Source organism: Haliaeetus leucocephalus, unplaced genomic scaffold, assembly GCF_000737465.1.
Source record: "Haliaeetus leucocephalus isolate CR32 unplaced genomic scaffold, Haliaeetus_leucocephalus-4.0 Scaffold932, whole genome shotgun sequence".
Taxonomy (NCBI): domain Eukaryota; kingdom Metazoa; phylum Chordata; class Aves; order Accipitriformes; family Accipitridae; genus Haliaeetus; species Haliaeetus leucocephalus.
Genome location: NW_010973368.1, coordinates 990,608 through 1,004,725, shown reverse-complemented (window position 1 = coordinate 1,004,725; position 14,118 = coordinate 990,608).

The following is a 14,118-nucleotide window of genomic DNA, read 5'->3' as shown; positions in this document are numbered from 1 at the left end:
TACATCTGGGGGGGGGGGGGGGGAAGGGTTACAGCAGAGGATTTGTTTCCTTTTAATTTCATCATGAGCTTGCAGCTGTGAAGGCTGAGCTTAGGTTATCTTTTGCTCTGCCTGAGCATACCGATTCCACAGTCTCAATGCTTTTAAGCAATGAAATGTGAACGTACAGCTCTGTATCGGTGAAATTTGTTTTACTCCTACAAACATGAAGCTATGCTATAATGGGGCTCTTGGTTAGCAATATCATACAGGTGATGCACCTAAGCTCCCTTTGAACAACCCTTTAAAAATGTGTATTTTTTCAGTTACACCAAATACAGTAATTAAGCCATTACACTGGGAGTGAGGATGAACGGGTGTAGTTCTTAATTAGGTGACTGCAAGTGACAAATATAATTTATGTTCATAGTTTAGAGTCTTAGCCCTGTTATTTAAGCGTGACTTAGAAATGAAATACTTCCTGGTCCATAGAATTCATTGCCTGCATAAATCCTTTTAAGAAGCAGTAGCATAATTTTAGCTCTTCGTTGACTATACTGATGCAGAACCTGTCACCTGAAGGTTTTTATTCTTCTGCGTTGGTGACTTCCCTTTGTAGTGCTGCATTATTTCTCTGCATCCACACTTCAAAATCAGTTCCCAGAACTCTCCTTCCAAGTAACCAGAATTCCTAAACAATATTTATTCTGCGTGACTAAAGTAGAAAGGCATCTTGTAGAACACCCATAGGAAACAAATGCATGGCATTAGCCTACGTGGCCACTGAACATGCTTGGCCGTGCGTGCCCTCTCTGACTGTTGGGTTATTCTGATGAGAACGTCAGCCCGTTCAGGTTTGTGTGCAACAGCCCAACTCATAAAATTTGTGGAAACAGAAAAGAATGTCTTAATTTTTCTCAGATAAAGACTTTACAAGCTGGCTGAACGTCTTGTTCACTGGTAAGGCTGAGTGAAATAGCGATCAGGGTAACAGTGATAACCACTTTCTTTTTTAATATTTTTTTATCTCTTCTGACAAAAACACCTGGTTTTGGTTCTAGCCAGTTTTATAGATTTACTTTGACAGGTGCAATCGTTGGACGTATTTTCAGGACAAGCTATATTTAGATATATAACCTTTCGATAATTCTGGTAGTTGCTTTGGTCTCATTATTATTTTAATTCAGTCACTTCAACTCCAATTTTAACTGCCTGGAGTTCAGCATTGCCAATATAATGCTCACAGCACATCATAAACAACATTTAAAAGTCATCATCATCAAAATCAGTAATAATTTCAATCAGTTTTATTTCTATAGCCTGGTCTCAGTTTTGCAAGGAGGATGACAACTCTCTTAAAAGTCAAGTGGTCTTCCAGTGCGCTCCTGACTGAACACCTGATCTTTGTGACAGGGTTGAAGAAGTGTTGGAGCATTCACATCAGAGCGGTTTGCTTTGCTTTCTTGCATAGCTGGATAAATTTCCTAACCTGGGATATGTTGAGGTTACTGTGGTATCAATGTCTAAAGCATTTCACCTCCTTTTTAATTCTTAATAGAATGGACAGACTGCAATTATAGCATTTTCTTATGGTAATACAGTCAACCATCTCAGCTATGAATTTTATTTTTCCTGATTACCAGAAGGGAGAAAAGAATGCTTCTCATAGCACTGTGCAGCATAAGGCCAAAATACAGCACCGGCATTACCTGTGGGCATCATAATTGTTTCTAGCTATTGTGGCTGTGGTAGCAGGTACAAAACGCGAGCTTGTCAAACTTTAGTTGTGTACATGTCTTGGTAGACTCCAGGAAAGAGCTGTGGTGAGAGTCTGAGGATCTGGCACTCTAGCTCTGTCCCTGCAACATCTCTGTAACATCATGAGGCTATGCCTACTCCAGAATTTCTCTTTCCGGAATCGTACATTGCTGTGCTACCTTACTTTGGAAGTCAGAGTGACTGTTAGCTCAAGACATCTTCGGGAACACTAGGTAGGACTGCTGTTGCTCTAATAGTGAAATACAAAGTTGAGATATTTCCTGTAATAGCTTTGTGCACACTGGATTGAAGAAGCACGTGGCTCTGTGTATATCTGCACTTATCCTGTGCACAAAGTAATAATGATACATAAAAATACGTTTAACACCTAGAGTAAATCAGAATCTTACTTTAATGTAACAGCTGTATTCTTTGGAGAATAGTGAGGATAAGATTTTTCCAAAAGTTTACTAACAAATATCCAAGAAATGGAATAACATATTTTCATGTTTGTGCTTTAAATATTGTCTAGATATTTAAGGAACTTGGAGTTTCCTGCTTTTACCTCTTCTTTTTTTTTTTTTAGAAATGGTGTTAATAACCAGTCTTTCTGCTGTAATACCAAACTGTGTGAAGATGGGAAGAGTGATTTCTCTTTGCACCAGCATCTTAACATTGTTTGCAAATACAGATCCTCTGAGTTTCTTCTTAAAATAGTGTTTGGATCACATCAGTGGTTAACGGACAAGAACACAGGATTTTTTAAGTCCCATTTTACAGTGTTAATATGAACATGCACGTGTTTTTGAGCTATGAGATGAAAACTTGTAATGACCAAAGGGCTTATTTGGGGAAAAAAAACCCCAACTTTTTAAAGCTTATATTTTTCTCTGCTAACAAGTTTTTTTATGCTGTAATTTGCCCATGAAGTTCTGTTCTTTCTCTTTTGTTAGTTACTTGGTTTTGGTGTTCTCACTTCCCCCATACTGCATTGTGTTTCAGTCTAATACGGACTGGATTAAATTGTTATCAAAGGAAGGAGGTATTATGTATATAAAATATACAGTTACTGTAGGATAGCGTAAACTCTTTGCTTGACCCAGTTTTATGGAGATATTTCTTTGTACGGGGATGGGATCACAGTTAAGGAAAAGGGACGAATGGGTTTGCTGAGAGTATTTAGGAGCACTCAGTGGGAATGAGATTATTATTGCAATGCTTAATCCTGAAACAATCATAGACCATCTCATCAACCTTGCACCAGCATTTGAGAGAGATTAATATTCTGGCTACTTCATGATATTAGTCTGAGATCATTTTCCATTGTTATAAACTTGGAGCTCTCCAGATAAATATAGAATATTTATACCTGTGATGAATGTTTGGATGTTTTCACGTGTGTTATGTTTTTAAAAAGATAATTCATAACTAGTGGAAATGTAGTTCTTCAGTGTCTTTTAAGGGGCCAAAAATTAAAGTGAAGGTTATAGAAGCAATCAGTTCACTTAATCTGTTTTGGGGAATTGCTATAATGTTATCAGGCTTGCTTTTCCATCTGTTGGGCACAGTGTGAAAGAGTGCATAGAAAGGTTATTGTGGTGTCATAGTATCTGTTATCACTGATGTTAAATGCATTTAATGGTAGTGAAGTTACAAGTCATGCTGTATGTAAAAGGAATAAAAAATATTCTCAGCTGAGAATTTGTCATTTTCATAGACAGTAACATTTTGTTCCATTTGAACAGGTATAAGAGTCCTGCTGTGTCTTTGTTTCCTTAAAGAGGAAAATGACAAACTTGAGCATTTCCCCTCCCTTTGATTTGCTTTCTCTGTCCCTTCTCCTCTAAAGCGTTTTCCCCTCTTTTGGCCTATAGGCAGAAATTGCTCACCCGCTTCCTCCAATCTTCCCATTTATCTCAGTTACCTCAGTTTCACCTCCTCTCATCACCATCCTTTTTGCTCCCTGCTAGCTCCGATTCTCCTCTGGTCCTGTTCCCTCATATTAGCAGTGTGCTTTATTCTTTATCATAAACATAGAACAAACAAGAAAAAAACCCAACCCCTTTTTGATCCATTTACTGGTTTCTCTTGTCAAAAATATGTGGCCTTACACTTACGAAGAAATTGTTCGAAGAGTAAACTTGGCTACAGTTTACTACAGCGGCAAAGAGTTTGAAATAACCTCTTGAGATGTTTGAACAGTTCCATTCTGCTCATGGAGTTTTACTGTGAAATCTGGACTCCAACATTTAGATGGGGAATTGCCATATTGGGTTATTTTATGCTTTCCTCAGTGCCAGAAGCCTAACTGTCCTTTTTTTGCAATCATTAAAGCATCTGGTTTCAGCTGTTAACTTCCATAAAAGTGGTAAGTACTTACAGTGTGGGGAGATGCTATGGATGCATGAATTTATGGTATATTGAAAACTGAAGCTGTAGAAATAGTGTGAAATACACTGTGTATAAACACAGAAAGCTGAAATGTAATTGCATGGCTCATTGGTTAAGTCTTCATAGTCAAATCAAGAAAATCTCTGTATTATAAAATGTATAAAAAACTGCCACAAGGATTACAGGCCTTATTACCAACTTTACATGTTCAGAAAATAAAAAAAAGGCAAGAAGTAGCCTTTTGTATAATCAAAAGTTATATTAATATCATATCTTTTAAGAGTTTTAATCTGCTTCCTTTTCTGAAACCTTGTGTTATGCTTAATTCACCTCAAGCTTTCCTCTGTAGTCTCAAGCACTAGAAACTGACAGCATTGCAGTGAGGATTTACTTTCTTTTCCTGATCTTACAAAGAAAAGAAAAAAAGTCTGTGATGAAGAGATATATGAAGTAGGGCCATCTGAGGGTGCTGTTCGACAACATAGCGAAGACAATTTAATGAAACGTGTGGGATGAGAAGGGGATTCCTGCAGAAGCTGGGCTGAATGCTCCCCCTCTTTTCTGCTGGTGCTTAACCCTGCTTCACCAGGCAGTGAATTTCGGAATCTGCACTTCCCACTTATTTTGGGAAAGGCTATTTTTTTGCTTGTTTAGGAAGGCACGATGCCTGAAATGTTTCAGATGTTTCTGAGAGATGCCTCGGTCTTGGTAGATCAGTATATGGTATGCAGGGTGTCTGTGGAGGAGCTAAACTTACTTTGTGTTCATGACAGCCGCCGTGCTCCTGTGTGTTGCTCTGTGCATTTCCAGGTGATGACGGGCTATTGTATTACATACATCTTGTACAGTAAGTCCAGCTCTTCCAGGAAGAATTGGACATTCTCTGTCCGTATATTACACAGCAGATATGTACACTCACAATGTGTTTAACATAGATCAGAAGCATCGGATGTTTGGGTCTCTGGTAGGTAGTGAATGATTCTGCCGTAGTCATATGTGTCTCTGCTGGCAAATCTCAGGCAAAAATCTGGAAAGCCGGATGATCACTTGCATCTCATCTTCTTGTCATGTACATACTTTAAACTGCATATTCTTCAGTACTCTGACTCCTGTACATATATCCAGCAGCAGTGAAATTTAGTCCATCAAATCTCAGCTGCTGATAATGCCACACAAGTCATGTAACGGCATTTAAATGTTTAACTTCAGGTGAAACTTGGAGTTACACTACATCAGACATGTGCATGCCTGACTCCAGCTCTTGCTTCCTCTCTTCGCTCCTTTTAAGTGTTCTGGCCACCCTTCCCCCATGAAGATCTGTGATATGAATTAACTGAATTCCTCAGATTCTGAAGTCCTTACTACAAGCTTTTCAGAGACTGGGAGTCCTGCCATGCCATAGTATTCCTAAGGGTGTAGGCAAGCATGCTCCATGTACAGCATGTCACAGAGCTTTGAATATCCAAGGGCCAGCACTTCTGGAGAGTTTAGGTTTTGCTTTGTTCGTTTAGTTAGTGAGACAAACTTTGTTTGCTCAACTTCAGCTTTCTGTTAGCATTCCAGGTGAATTTTTTCTAGCGGTGTTCTGAGTGGAAAAGTAAATTACGAGTTTACTACAGACTAGTTAGAAAACAAGAGTAACTGGCAGAATAGCTCACCTGATGTGTATTTGGAATTCAACTGGTGCATGCATGTGCTAAGTATATATGAAATTGGGTGGTTTTTTGTCAGGATTGATGTAATCCAGGCATAATCAGGAGTAGCTCCATTAAAATCAGTGGAAGTTAGAAATGCTTATTACAAATTCATTAGTGTCTGGAATCATTAGAACAGTATGGTGTGATGTTAATGGCAGCAGGGGAATGCTCTGGGTGTACAGTAGATGAAGACAAGTATTTTACTAGCATTATGCTTACAAGTCAGGACTCCATGCTGTGCACGTGAAAGTTTGCACATCATTTTTCTATCAAATCCAGCTGACAGGGAATGGAGAACCTGATGCCAGCCAATGGGGCTTTCATTCCAACCACTTGCTGTTGCCAGCCATCAAGCCATATAGCCCCTGCCCCTGCCCCTGCCTTTTCCCCCCCCAAGTTTAGCAAGTTCACCTTAAAATTAGTTAATTTTTTTCTTTCTACTACTACAATGGAGATGATGTTCCAGAATCCTGCTTTGATGTTTTGAAGCCTTATTTTAATTCCAGCCTAAATATATTCTTGAGCTTTTTATTTTGTACGTGTATTGTTCTTTATTTTGAATAGCCTTGCCTTTCCCTTTTTTAATACCCGGATGTTACATTCTCTTCTTTTAGTTGTTCACACCAAGATATTTTCAGTAAGAGAGTCTTCTTCATCCCCTTAATGGCCCTAGCAGCACCTCTTTGTACCTGGTCCAGTTTGAATCTATCTTTCCTGAACATGTTTGACCAGGCCTTAACACTACATGTTATGAAGATATTAATGCATTGCTTTCTCTGCATCGCAGGATCCTATGCCTTCTTCCATTAGAGTCTGATATATATCATGTGACTGATACATCTACTTCTTTCTCCTCCTCTGCTCTTTCCTCATGCTTATAGAAATTTCTTTTGCCCCCTAAGATAATCACTTTGCATGATTCACTACAAAATTCCACCCTATTTCTGTTACTGCAGTTCTGAAGGCCATGAAGGTCTTCCTGCATGATACTCCAGTCCTCTTCTGTATCAGTAGCACCTTCCAGTTTTGTGTTGGCAGCAAATTTCATTAGCTCATTGACTTCCTATTTTTTTGTGCCAAGGTCATTAATGAGAAGATTAAATAAGATTGTTCCCAGAGTGAATCTAGGAAACTCCATTAATAATTCCCCTTTCTCCTGACAGAAGACTCCCCTTCAGTCAGTTTCTTATATGCTTTACAGTTCATATGTTAGTCTTGATTTTCATCTTAATTAATGTTGTACAAGATACATTCAGGAGTCCAGCAAGATTAGGTCTAGTGTCTATCTCTGTAAGAACAGGCAATCATTTTATCAAATAAATATATCAAACAAGTCTAGAATAATTTATCAATGATAAGTGGGTATTTTTATCCCACTTCCATATCCCTCTTTATCTTTTATTACATTTCCCTTCCAAATGTGTCATAAAATCCTGATCATTATTCAGCTCAGATGTACATGCTTTGGCAGCTGCCTAGTTCACTTATTGCCTTGCTTGAATATATCTAAAAATTAATATTAAGAGATTGGTATCTGACTTTTATTGTTAATGAATTAAGCCCCAAGTATTTGGTACTTCATTAAAAATAAAAATGCTAAGTACTAGAACAAATGAAGTAATTTTCTAATATTCTATTAAAAATTATAAAAGTGTCTCAGAAATGTACAAAAGAAGGGAAATATGAAAACAAAAGCTATAAACTTTATTGTGGGTGGCATTCACAAATTCTATAAGCGTCATTTAGCCAACTTTCAACTATGGGGTGTGCTGTTATCTTACTGTGGAGCCCTACGTCATAGCCTTGTTGCCTGATATGAATCAATAGCTGGCAGCACTTCAGACTAAGCTGTGATGTTGCACGTCCTTAAAATAAATTTCAGTACTGATGTGTTTTAGATTCAGAACCAGATGTGAACTGCAGGTGGCTCAAAGAGGAGGGGGTCAGAAGAATTGCTAGAATGCTAGGAGGGGACTTGAGCTGAAAGTGTGTAGATTTAACAAAGAGCCTTACTGAACCTGATTGAACCTTACTTGCTCTTGTTATTTGCTTTAGCTTGTCACAAAGATTATGCATGTCACACACAATCACATCTCAAGAAGCCAAAGCATTTTATGATTCATGTGGAAGTCAGAGCCACATGTACCTTAGGGCATTGGTTCAGAATCGTTGCAGAGGGAAGAGCATCACCTAATGAATCACCAGTACGACACTTTTTGCTGTCCTTTCCCATAAGCTTGTCCCACAGGTACCAATTTGGTGTAACTCAGTTCTGTTGCGCTTGCTTGGTACAGTTTTGTACCAGCACACCACACTGGGGTGTTTTATGGAGCACAAATTAACATATATTCTAAGATAAAGTAGTCATTATTAAGCAAAAGTCTTAGCTGTTGGTGGCTCAGAGCTGGTTTTGTGACTGTATGACTGGGATTACATGAAGTCCAGAGCTAAGAAGGTCAGCCCCAACTGGAGGGGGAATCCATTGCCAGGATGTATTACTGGAACCCCTCAGTCTTCAGTGCTACGGTTGGGTGATTATATGGAGCTGTAAAATAAGAAATACAGCAAAGAAACGCTTTTTCTATGAGATGTGAAAGGCAAAATTTAACCTAAAACTTTCATTTTGTGCATTTGCAATTGGGCTTTACACTGGTGACTACCTTTGTTGTAAAGCACTGATTCTCTGGGTGGGGAGATTTCGAAGTGTGATTCCAAGAATAGCATTGCTGTGAAGGGTGGAAAATGAGCTGCATTGCAGGTTTGGTAAATCTGAAGGTTTTGTTCAGCCACTTAGTCATAGCTGCCCTCTCAAGTGAGAAATAACAAAAGGAATTTTTTTGAGAAGGTGGGACTAGAGCAAAATATAATGATCTGAAACTGTATGGGTCCTTTGTGCTTTATAAAAGAAGCGGAGGTAAAAGATTTCCCATTGTAGAGTATTATCAAATGACTAGAGCCAATAAACTGTACATAATGATCTTGACTTCATATAATCAGCAAAGCTCCATTGACTTTAATGGAAAAACATTGATTTGCACTAGCAGAAGAGCTGAGTGGAAGGAGGTGCATTCCTGACTGTCTTGCTCAGGTGGGTAATCTCCCTGAAATAATTCTCAAAAATAAAGATTATTAAGGATCTGTGTTTCTTTTGTACCTGCAGGTCCTTATACTTTCAGTGCCAAAGCTGCCTTTAACAGCCCTAGTGCACAAAGTGCAAGGAACCCACTCCAGAGGAGGGTCTGAATTTATTCCTGTTTTTTCCCTGGCCTGGATGAGGATGCCTCACCAGTCCTGAGGCACAGCTCCCTGCTTCAGTCCTGGTATGTATTGCTTTGTGAACTTGTACAGTGTCTGCCACAGGGGCAGAGAGCTTACAGGAAGGCCTGGGAACTCAGCAGCAATGAACAGGACACTCAACCCCCTGCCTTTTGCATGCAGTCAAACACTGCCCTGATTGATAGAAGAATTTCTGGTGCCCATGCTATTCCATGTATCAGCAGGATTTGGCTCTACATATCACAGTTGCTGTGATAATTGTGGACGGATCTGAACACAGCAGTTAGGATAACACAGCTGACCTTCCCAAACCCAAACTAATGTTCTGGATTTGTTTTTGTACCTTGGGAAGGAGAGAGCTTGATTCCAATGGGAGGACTGGAAGCATTTCCTAGGCTGGTTCCCATTGCTCAGTTCACATCTGCAGAGCCACCCATGTGGCCCAGCATTCCCTTTGGCCACATGTAAAATTATCAGTGAGACTGGTTCACCTGTTCACCATCAGATCCACCCACTCAGATGCAAAAATCCGTGAAGTCAAAAGGCACAAGTGTGGAAAAAGAAAAAACAAAGTCAAAGCACCAGTGCTTTCCTTTCTTCCCTCCACCATACATTGACCAGCTGGGACAAAAAGCATCCGTAACACTGCTTGGTTCTTCTCCAAAGACCTGATCCTGTAACAGTGCTCAGGTCTTCTCTGAAGAGCTGATCCTGGACCCGCTCATGGACATTACAGTATCTCTCTTTCTGACCACATGCAGTACAGGTCAGTGTCTCAATTACTGAATGCTTCAGTTCCCCACATTGCAGCACAAGGCTTGTTTGCTCTCAAATGCAGACTTATGGTTCTAATTTCTGCCTGCAAAGATATAACCTCTAATAGTATCATATTATCTTTGCCTTGACTGTGGGACTATTGCAACTGAATAAAGTGCTAATGGAGATCCAAATGCTATTCCATTAGCCTTCATTCCAGATTATAGCGTGGCCTGATCAACATCATAAAGTTGTGGTGACTAGAGGCTGATGGACAGGTGTTTTTGTTATCTGCAGCTGTGCATGCTTTGTGCAGATCTCTCTTGTGATGCAAGCTATCCCAGCTGAATTTGCGCTGAGACAGGCTCAGTGTGTTTCCCCGATGACACGTCCTGTCCATCAGTGAAAACCACCCCACTAGTTTAAAACACCATAGCAGGGGCCACGTGAATTTTTCCTGGTGTGCCCACTGGGTTTTCACAGCAGGGTGCTTTATTGTAATGTACCTGTGGGCTCATCTTTGTTGAAGTGCAGGTTGAAATAATCCATTATTAATGCCACAAGAGGTTTCCTGAAAGGTTTAAGCCAATCTAAAACTGCACTGCTGCTGAAAGGTGGGGTGCTGCCCTTCATACTCTCCCTATGTTCCTGTCGTGCTGGCTCAAGTGAGCCAGCTGGAAACTGATCCTGCAAGAAGAGCAGGTAAATTGCCCCCGGGGCTGCACTGAGGGAGCGCTGGGACAGCAGAGGGAGTAGGGGCACAGGGGGAGGCATGACTTCCCCTCCAGCAGCAGCATGACCTTTGATGGGCTTAATCCAAACTGCGCTCTATGGTTGTTTCATGTTCAGCATCTCCAGATCCAGAGAGATGGTGTGATAAACCAGCCAGAACTGGCCTGTCTGGAAGCATGGGCTGCAGCTCCAGTGCTGGCGGCCACGCTATGGGAATCAGTTATTCCGTGTAGCTATTACGATCACCCTGCACACATCCTGGCTGTTTTGCAGTGAGCACCATCAGTCAAGTTAAGCTGTCTCAGGAGATGTTAACTCAAAAGCAGACAGCTGGAAGTAAAACTGCAGGGAAGCCTAACAGTGAGTGGTCTGTGTGGCTGCATCTTAACCCATGCCTCTTATTGCAACTGGCTATCCAACACAATTTAAAATTAACAAGCATCTGCATCTCCATAGCTATTAAGTCAGGCAAAGAGAACCAAGAGGGTGATAGGCTTGGCCAGCCAATGTCTACGTGACCGGATTTATTTTTTTTCTGACTACCCCTCAAGTCAGTCAGTCCTAGGGCCTCTGGCTCTGAAGATACTATATAGAAAGGAACACATTTGAATGTAGCATATAATATTTTTTTTTTTGCTGGATGACTGGGCAAGCAGGCGTTTAAGACTGTGAATGAAACACAGGATGTGTCTTAGGGTGGCTGCTCCCATGCAGCTGTGCTGTAATGAGTGTCACAACAGATTCACCTGGAAAGGGAAGCAGCTTTGGTTTTGAGTCAGACATCATCACATTTGAAGAGCTGCCCCTGGCCATTAAATAATGCCTCAGCTGATTGTTGTTTTAATGCTGGTTGATGGCATCTATCAAACTCAGCTTTTTCTCTGGTAAACATACATCAGAAATAATGTGGTGTGGGGTTTTTTTTTCATGGCTTGTCTTTGATCATTTTGAATGAGACCCCTTTGGTCAGAAAGTCTTTAGCATGCTGGTTGGGTAAGGCTCACCTGATACATGTAGGAAGACAAAGGACACCTGGTTATTGTTGGCAAGCTTGTGAATGTTGCCTCAAGCAGACCAGGTTAGTGGTCATCACATTCTTTCATGCTGCAAGTGATGCTCTAATACCACTGGCATTCATAGGATGTGCTAGGAGACATCCAAGGTTTTCAGGGAAGAGCTCAGAAGAGTATGGCTACCTGCCAGACATGAAGGAGGGCAACAATGAAATTCAAGTGAGCAAGAAACCAGCGAGGAGCACATTAGGAGAATAGAAGACTGAATATAAGACTGAGAATAAGAAGAGACAAAAATGGAATGATCTGGGACTGATTACAGAGAGGACTGGAAGGTTTGGGATTGAGGGGAGAGGTGTCATTTTGCCATTAGCTGGAGAGAACAGACAGTTACCCTCAGGCAAGACCAAAGGAAATTGGGGCATGGAATGGGGTGGTCTAACAAAGAGAAAAGAAGAGACAGATTAGAAGGGGAATGAGAGATTAGGAAGGAAAAATGCTAAATACTAAAAAAGAGGGGAAAACAATTGAAAAGCAAACAAAAAAGTATTAGGAGAAAAGGAAATAAGATAGCAGGGAGCAAAAGACAAAGAATAATGACTAATAGTCCCCAACAATAGGTATCTACTGAATTAGGCAGAAAGTGTCATTCAGTCTGTTCTGGCAAAATAAGCAGCGTTGTGCAGTCCTTCCCGATACCCATTATTGTACCAGTGACAAGAGATGACAAGAGCTGCTTTGTCTGCCCTGCCTGGTGCTGCCCTGCTGGGGCAGAGCTGGCCTTTGAGGAATGACGTGTACGAGGTCAGTGTTAGCAAATCTGCTTTTTATCCTTCTTGGTCACAATTTCATCAACAAGGCCTTATTTATACTGAGGGTTTTTTTTTGAATCTATTCTACTATTCCCTAGCCCTGACAAGAATCATCAGTGCTAGCCCTGATGAAAGCACTACTGTAAATGGCCTTCTGGTATTTTTACCTCAGACTCGTCAACATCTGACGTGAAAAGTGTAATAAAACTGCTTCGGAGAAGTCTCCCATAATGCTCCTACCATTGCAGTTACTGACTGATAGAGTTAAGACTCTACTGGGAGGCTGATATCTCAAGGCATTCCTATTGCCCTCCACAACCCAGGCATTAAACCAGGCAGCTCTAAAATTAAAAACCTGAGAAGTAATGTGGGAAAAGAAACTCCCTGGTTTCAGCTGTGATGTCAACAAAAAGGTTTTTCTGTTTCTGTTATAATAGTAACTTCTGTTACAATAATTTAAAGAATTTTGTGCCAGTACTTGGTGCAAGTAAAACCCTTAGTCTGGAGCAAAGGTGAGGCCAGAAATTCTGTCTTTCTCTTAAAGAAAGACATACTAAGAATTGGGAAGAGTGATAAAAAAAGGATTCTCTCAGAATATTCTCTGAAGTGCTCCATGTTTCAGCTGGTTTATAAAGCAAAAGGGACTGGAGTTTAGGAAAAGAGATGAGTTCAATGGCTTTAAATCCAGAGTAGGCAGCCGAAATGCTGATCAGTCTGTGATTTTATTTATAAACATTTCTATGCATCCCTGTGTGCCAGGGGAGGACAGAGCTTCTTTATAGGCTCTTTCCTAGACAAGCCTATAGGAGCTATGGGAGATGCAGTCTCCTTGTGCACCCATTTCCAATGAAGTATTTCTGTAGAGCAATGATTGCCTGCAGTCTATTATAGAAATACAACGATTAGGTTAATAACAGTATGCAATCCAAAGAAGAAAAAAACCTTCAAAAGGTTCAGAGCTCAGAATAAGTGATTTTTACCTTCGTTTACTGGATAATGTATTCTTCCCCTTACAGCTTCTTGGCATTAGTTCATGGCACCGGTGAAAAATGAGGCTTTAGATTGTTCAACTTTCTACATCAGTGTAGCTCTATATGGGCATTAAGTCATTCATGGCAGACAAAGACAGAATGTGTCTATAATGCCATGTAAATGAATTTTTAAAACGCAAAAAAGAAAAAAATCAGATTATTTCCTAGGGAAGAAGTGTGCTGAATTGCATTACAATGTATATGCATACATATAGTCAGCATCTGGCACAAGGAGGCCAGGATTTTTAAAACTGCAGAGTGAGCCTTTTCAGGGTCCCTGCAGTCTGAATAGAAACCCACACATCCTTATTATTTGCATATGGCCCCATTACGCTTTGGAATTCACAGAAGTCTATTCCATACTGAGAAACAGGTTCTTTTTTTCTGATGGAAATTATTGTTCTTCAGAATGGCTAGAAGTTACTAGGCACACACTGTACTAAGCTATATTTCGCTTTCTTCACTAGAATATTACACATTTTTTTCCCCTCTCTGTTCTTTTAATCCTGCTCACAACCTCTTTGTGTTCCTAAAGGAATATGATCAGTTTGATAGTCGTTTTTTGCTGTAACGTGATCTATCTCCATAACAGGTAAAAAGCCTCTGTTGCTAACTGAGCTTTTTAGACTGGTTTTGTAATAGGATTTTGAAGCCTTTTTCTCCTTCAGCCTTA